The 6,494-nt window shown below is 49.4% G+C and overlaps 2 non-coding genes across 2 annotated transcripts; both read left to right on the plus strand.

The window, feature by feature from the left end:
- Positions 1-5,454: 5,454 nt before the first annotated feature.
- On the plus strand, positions 5,455-5,528 carry TRNAV-AAC (transfer RNA valine (anticodon AAC)). The gene has a single exon. It is a non-coding gene; the product is annotated as a tRNA-Val (tRNA).
- Positions 5,529-5,533: 5 nt separating this feature from the next.
- TRNAF-GAA (transfer RNA phenylalanine (anticodon GAA)) lies at positions 5,534-5,606 on the plus strand. Its single transcript has one exon. It is a non-coding gene; the product is annotated as a tRNA-Phe (tRNA).
- The last annotated feature ends 888 nt before the right edge of the window (positions 5,607-6,494 follow it).

The raw sequence follows: 6,494 nt of genomic DNA on the forward strand, positions 1-6,494 counted from the left end.
GTTAGTAAAGTATTGCAGGGAGCAGAAACGACATATCCAGAGATGGAAAAGCTAACATACGCACTAGTAATCGCAGCTCAGAAACTCCGAGGCAGCGAGTACAACCTCTAGTCAGTTGACGAAGGTGGGCCATTGAGCTCAGCGAGTACAACCTCTAGTACAAGTCGCGAACTGCCATTAAGGCCCATGCCTTAGCAGATTTCATTGCCGAGTGCACGTTCAGCTCCGAAGCCCCTAGGCCGATCAAGCGCGAGGTCCCCAGTTCAGGTGAGCTCAAAGCTCCCAGGCCGGTTCAGTCTAAGCCCCATGAGGTAGCAGCCAATGTGGCATCTCTCCTAGCTAGGCCAAGCGTGAGCTGGGATGAGGAGCCCTGGATCCTTCATGTAGATGGCTCCTCGAACCAATAGGGCAGCGGGGCCAGAATAGTCCTGCACGGCCCAAGTGACACGAAACTAGAGTATGCGCTACGCTTCAAGTTCGCGGCGTCTAACAATGAAGTAGAGTACGAGGCGTTGCTAGCGGGACTAGACTTAGCCAGAGAAGTAAGAGCCAAGCACATCGTGATCTGCAGCGACTCCCAACTCATGGTGCTCAACTTCCAGTCACACTTTATCAGACAAATCCCTAGGTCAGAGAACGCGGAGGCCGACGCCCTGTCCAGGTAAGCCAGCACCAGCGACATCACCATGAGAACCGTGCACATAGAGGACCTGTCTCGGCACAGCATTCTCAAGGGGGCAGGGGAGGTCGCTCCTGTTGTTCAAGCAGAGCCGAGCTGGATTGACCCGCTCGCGAGCTTCTTGCTACACGGGACCCTCCCTACAGACCGCAATGCAGCTAGAAGGGTGCAGCGCTAGGCAACCAAGAATGTCATGATAGACGAACAAATATACCGGAGATCTTACACGCTCCCCAACTTATGTTGCTTGCAACCTACCAAAACCAAGCTCGTACTCCGCGACACCCATGAGGGTCTGTGCGGTGGGCATTTGGGGGGCAGGGCCCTCGCCCAAAAGGCACTCCGACAAGGGTATTATTAGCCAACAATGAAGGCAGACGCTATTGAGCTCGTCAAGAAATGTGACAAATGCCAGAGACATGCCAATATTCACCACTAACCCGCTGCCGACCTCAAGTATCTTACCAGCCCGTGGCCCTTCGCGCAGTGGGGCATCGATCTACTCGGGCCATTCCCGCCAGCACCGGGTGAAAGGAAGTTCTTAGTAGTGGCAGTGGACTATTTTACCATGTGGGTAGAAGCCGAGCCCCTCATGATGATCACAACCCGAAATGTCCAAAACTTCTTTTGGAAGAACATCGTGTGCCTTTTTGGATTACCTCAGGTATTGATTTCCGACAACGGCTAGCAGTTCGAGGACATCAAATTTCAAGACTGGTGCCGAGACATGGGGATCCAACAGAATTTTACTTCAGTTGCGCACCCTTAAGCAAACGGTCAGGCAGAAGTCACGAACAGAGCCATCCTCCGCGGAATAAAGGCACAGCTGGACCGAGCTAAAGGATTGTGGGTAGATGAACTACCCAGTGTGCTCTCTTCTGTAAGCCGAGCGATTTGAGCCTCCTGGTCGTGGACGAGTAGCTCCTGAGAATCGCTCCCCTTGCGGGTGTGGTGGAGCTCTGATTGGTGGCCCGCTGGTCGACGGCGTCACCACGGTGGACGCGTGTCTGGAGAGCCATGGCATGGATGGCGGAGTTCACCCATCGATGGAAAAGAAGATCAGAAGACAGCGGAAAAGGGCAAAACAAGAGAGAAAAAGGGAAAAAGGTCACTTACCACCATGCAATGCGCAGAGGCGAACGCAGAGAGATCCCAAGGCTCCATGTTTCCCCACTGAGCGATCTCGTCATTAGTGATTGCCTTCCGACTCCTCCGGTGAGCTACCAGATAATCATTTACCCCTTCCCAATTTCCCACTGGGAACTGGGGGTAAGGACGGGGCTGAAGAGGGTTACAGGGGGCCTCCCCCGATTGAGGGAGCTCGTTTCCCCTAGGGTTAATCCCACTAGCCCCCTTAGGAGGGGGCATCAGAACCTCGGGCGAAGGAGAGGGTAGGACCGGCTCGGTAGACCCGAACTCAGTACTCCCCGAAGGAGGGGTTTGGTCGGGGCGCGTCCTCTTCGCATGGCGCCTTTGACTGCTTGAGAGAATTCGGCGTGAATCGGCACTAGACATGTTGGCTGCCAAAACACCACAAGGTGTTAATCCGACAAGAAACAAAATACACGTGCACAATAGTCACAAGGCACTACGCGACCTAAAAGGCCGATCTACCCGGGCTCAAGCCTGCCTGCACGAGCTTCTCCTCGGTCAAGTAGTCCGAGCAAAGGAAGCCTATCGATGCCCAGGACGGCATCGTTTTCCGAGTCTCAGGGTCCAGCTCGGCCCCGGGGTCCTGGATGGCGCCCCTCCAAGCAGTGGGGAAGGGCCACCCCTTGGGGTTACGGACCACAAAGTAGTCCCGCTTCCAAGCGGGAATCTTATTCAGTAGCTCGTACAAGAGCTTATAGCCGCGACGGGGAGAGAGGTAATAAAAGCGCCTCTCCGGAGGAACCCCAGGAGCAGCGTTTTTTATACAAAGGATAGAGACAAAAATATCAAGGTCTAAAGGAAGGCAGTACTCGTAACACAGGGATATAGTCCCAACCATGTTTCGAATGGCACTGGGATGAAGCTGGTCAATGGTGACGCTGAAGTGATTTAACACCTCCACTATCAAGGGGTGCAGGGGGAGACGCAAGCTAGCCTCGAGTTGTTCCTAAAAGATTACTATGTCATTGGGACCATGCTCCCAGGGGAAGTTGCCAGTAGGGAGGCTGTAAACTAGGTCCCCAGGGAGGCGAAAGTAGCGGATCAGAGACCTGAGTCTCTCCGCTGCCATTAAGGAAGGGCCAAAGGTATTAGGCTCCCTCCCCCTAGAAGTAGACGCCATGCCGCCAGAGGCCTCCCGAGCCTCCGGGATCTGCTCCCAGGCTCCTCCTGAGCTCGAAGGTGCATCATCATCCTGGCTATCACCCCTGTGATAGGTATGGCATGGGTACCCAGACATGGCTGACAGCGATTGGAACACACCAGAGTAGACGGAACGGAGCAGATTGAGGAACTCGGGTAGACTAGGTGAAGTGCGCGACCTCAGGATCCAAAGGTAGCAAGATGGCGTGAAAGAAAATAGGGCCCGAGGGGGCCCCCTATTTATAGTCCACCCCTTTCAAATTGACGGCCCGGATCAAAACAAGATCCAACGGTCCGCGGGCCCCCTGACTGCACGACTTTTGAAAACCGAAGGTGATTGGCGGCACGTCTTCCATAGTTAAGGTAGACGCAGCCGCACGACGTTCGGAGTAAAATACCACCTCGGCTCGTTTTCGGAATCCGAAAAGTCAGGAATGTCAGAAAATTTCTTGATTCCCGCAAATGCATTTAATGAGGGCAGTCAATCAAGTTTGAATTTCGGTCAAATCAGTCCATCGCACTTCATAAACTCCCCGCGCTAAGGCGGTACTCTTAGCTTGAGGAGTGGGGGCAATTGATGAAGGATGATTTGACCCAACCTATGAAACGGTGACACGTAGACACTGACTCAGCATAAGCGACAGCTCAGCATTATGGCCCAGTACAACCAATGGGCCCATAAAGCAGCTCGCTACATCGTAGCGTGCAAAAGGAGGAGCTCGCCACAACGCGAGCTACGGGTTCCCCGAGCTACCTCTAAAGGGATATTCCGAGACAACTTTAGCTTGCGAGCTAAGAAAACCAGCTCGCCCGAGCTCCCAAGCAAACAAGTCATCACGAGGACCAATTCTACTAAGGGTACTCCTGAAGTATTCCGAGCTCGCTGCAAAGTAGCTCGCGAATGGGCCGTACGAGCATTCCTCAAAAAGCTTCTATCTGACAGGCCATACCGATCAGACTGCGCCACGTCCCTTACTAACGGCGCAGTCCCTGTCCTTTCGACAATCTGCACCCACGTTTCTCAGCAGGCAGAGGCCTGCCTGTCACTTTGGAGACGTGTCACTCACCTGGGCGAGGAGTACGTCACAACGGCCACTTGCGCAGCCCTGGCAAGTAACGGTTGTGGCAGGGGCCCAATGGCAATTATGCCCAATCTCACAAGAGCGCCCCTATAAAAGCCTTCAGGGCAGAAGAGAAGCTTCTTCTTGAGACCTCTAATCTCTCAAGTATAGTGATAAAGCACGACCTACCCTCTTAGCTACCGACTCTTCTTTTCCTTCTTTCTTGCTTTCTAACTTAAGCATCGGAGTATTCCCACTGGGTAAAATTCCCGAGAATCCTTCCTTTCATCTTCTCAGGTGTCGTCCGTCGCCAACAAGGAGCCAGTCAGGAGCCAGTTAGGAATGCCCGGATCGTGCCGCATCAACATGTACCTCAGGTCTCACCCTATCAGTTGAGACAAGCCACTCCAACCAACTTGGCGACACATCAGTGTCAGCCTTGGCAGGATAAATCTCCCCAGATCTATCCAATGGCTATGAAGATTCTAAACTAACATGTGTCTCATATGTATCCAATTTAAGGGTATTACACAGAAACACACCATACACTGTCTAACAATTTACACTCTTACTTGATGCAAAATTTGCACTTTTTTGTCCCATTGTCATAATAGTGCAGTTGCGTCTGAAAAATTGTTGCAAAGCCGAGTGCACTGATCTTCCCTATTTTTTCCTTTAAAACAAACGTAGCTTTAGTGCACAATGGCTCTAATTACAACGTTTTAAAAAACGACCCAAAAACGGAAACATTTTGGGCACCGGTTTTCGGGTCAATGGTCCGACCATCCAGTTCGAACGAATGGTCCGTTCTGATGTCAAAATTAAAAAAAATATATAAAAAATAAAAAAAAAACAGTCAAGAACCGTTTAACGGGTCAACGGTTTTTGACCAGATTCCGGGTTTTAGACAAAATAGAATCGGTTGCCTGGACAAGAACTACAATGTCCGTTGATAGTTACACATCCACACAGGAAAAAAGATTCTCAATGTTCTAAAAATGGACTGACCAAACTGCCATAATAATTTAAATTAGCATATAAATGTTATTTTATTGAGTTCTGACCCCAACCTGTTTGAATTTGGAATATATTGGTACATCTGAGGATTCTACCAAGTCTGTTCAGCTGATTTGAAGCACTCTGCACTCCTCATAAACTATTCAAAGAGGTTGAAGGGGACAGCCCTTCTATGGGAGAGTATAGTTCAGCTGAAGATTCGATTTACCTGTCCATGTGGGGCTCACCTTTAAAAGCCAGAAGCTGCCACTGCGCTTCACCCTTCCCAAACATTAGTTCGTGTTAGTTGAAAACTATGAAAAGCACAAATGGTTAGTGGTTAATGGTTAATGGTTGAAAACATTAGTTCGTGTTGTTTCTTGATGCAATGCTGCTTTAGTTGTTGGCTATCGGGTTCCGTATAACGGTGTCGTGGTGTAGTTGGTTATCACGTCAGTCTAACACACTGAAGGTCTCTGGTTCGAGTCCGGGCGACGCCACTGTTGCGGGGATAGCTCAGTTGGGAGAGCGTCAGACTGAAGATCTGAAGGTCGCGTGTTCGATCCACGCTCACCGCATCATCATCTTTTATATATTCTTTCCGATCAATTTGGTTTTCGGGTCAGCAGATAGCAGAGTCTCGTCGGAAGCATCGAATCATCCTTGGTTTCCCCGGTTTCAGTTGAAGCCTCTCAAAACCATGACAAGCAAAGGGCAATGCTGCAGGGGACTGGTTGGCAAGCAAAGGAGAAGCTCATGAAGACGTCACCCTTACAAGCTTCCCATGGGAGCTAAGCTTTCTTGTTTTTCTTGATGCAGTACTGGATCGGGTCATGCCCCGCTGGTGCTAAAATTTCCCTTACGTTATTAAAAAGAACCTTGTGATTTCTAATGCAAAAGAAAAGAATTGATCCATTTTATGAAGTCCAAATACTCCACAATGAATCCTAACAAGGTAAAAAAAATTTAATAAAAAGATAGAAATAGGGCTCCTTCACAGAAAATGATTAAAAAATAATAAAAATGAAAATATAGCAACGAAAAGTAAAAAGTGTGAATAAATAGGTAAAAAAATATTATTAGAATAGGAAAAAGGAAATATAATAAAATAAATAAATAAATAATTTCTTTTGTGTTGGTTCATGCCTAATTAATCGTATATTTTTATTTGTATGCTTGGTGATGATGCGCATTTCGACAACTCCCTATTGGGATGGCAGTTCAGACGCCATGCTGGACAATTCGTACCTGGAAGGTGGCTCGGATGCCTAACTGAACATTTCCTACATGGAAGGTGTCTCGAATGCCCAATTGAGCAGTTCCTAGTTGGAAGGTTGCTTGGATTCTTGGCTGAAAAGTGACGAGCTGTATAGTTTATTGGGGCGACCTGCAAGGAAACAATGTTAGAGTGCATGGGTTACTTTACCCGGGGTGGGCACTCCGATTCTTAAGTCAGCGAATGCGGA

Source organism: Nelumbo nucifera, chromosome 2 (genome assembly GCF_055504915.1).
Source record: "Nelumbo nucifera cultivar China Antique chromosome 2, China Antique-T2T, whole genome shotgun sequence".
NCBI classification, from domain to species: domain Eukaryota; kingdom Viridiplantae; phylum Streptophyta; class Magnoliopsida; order Proteales; family Nelumbonaceae; genus Nelumbo; species Nelumbo nucifera.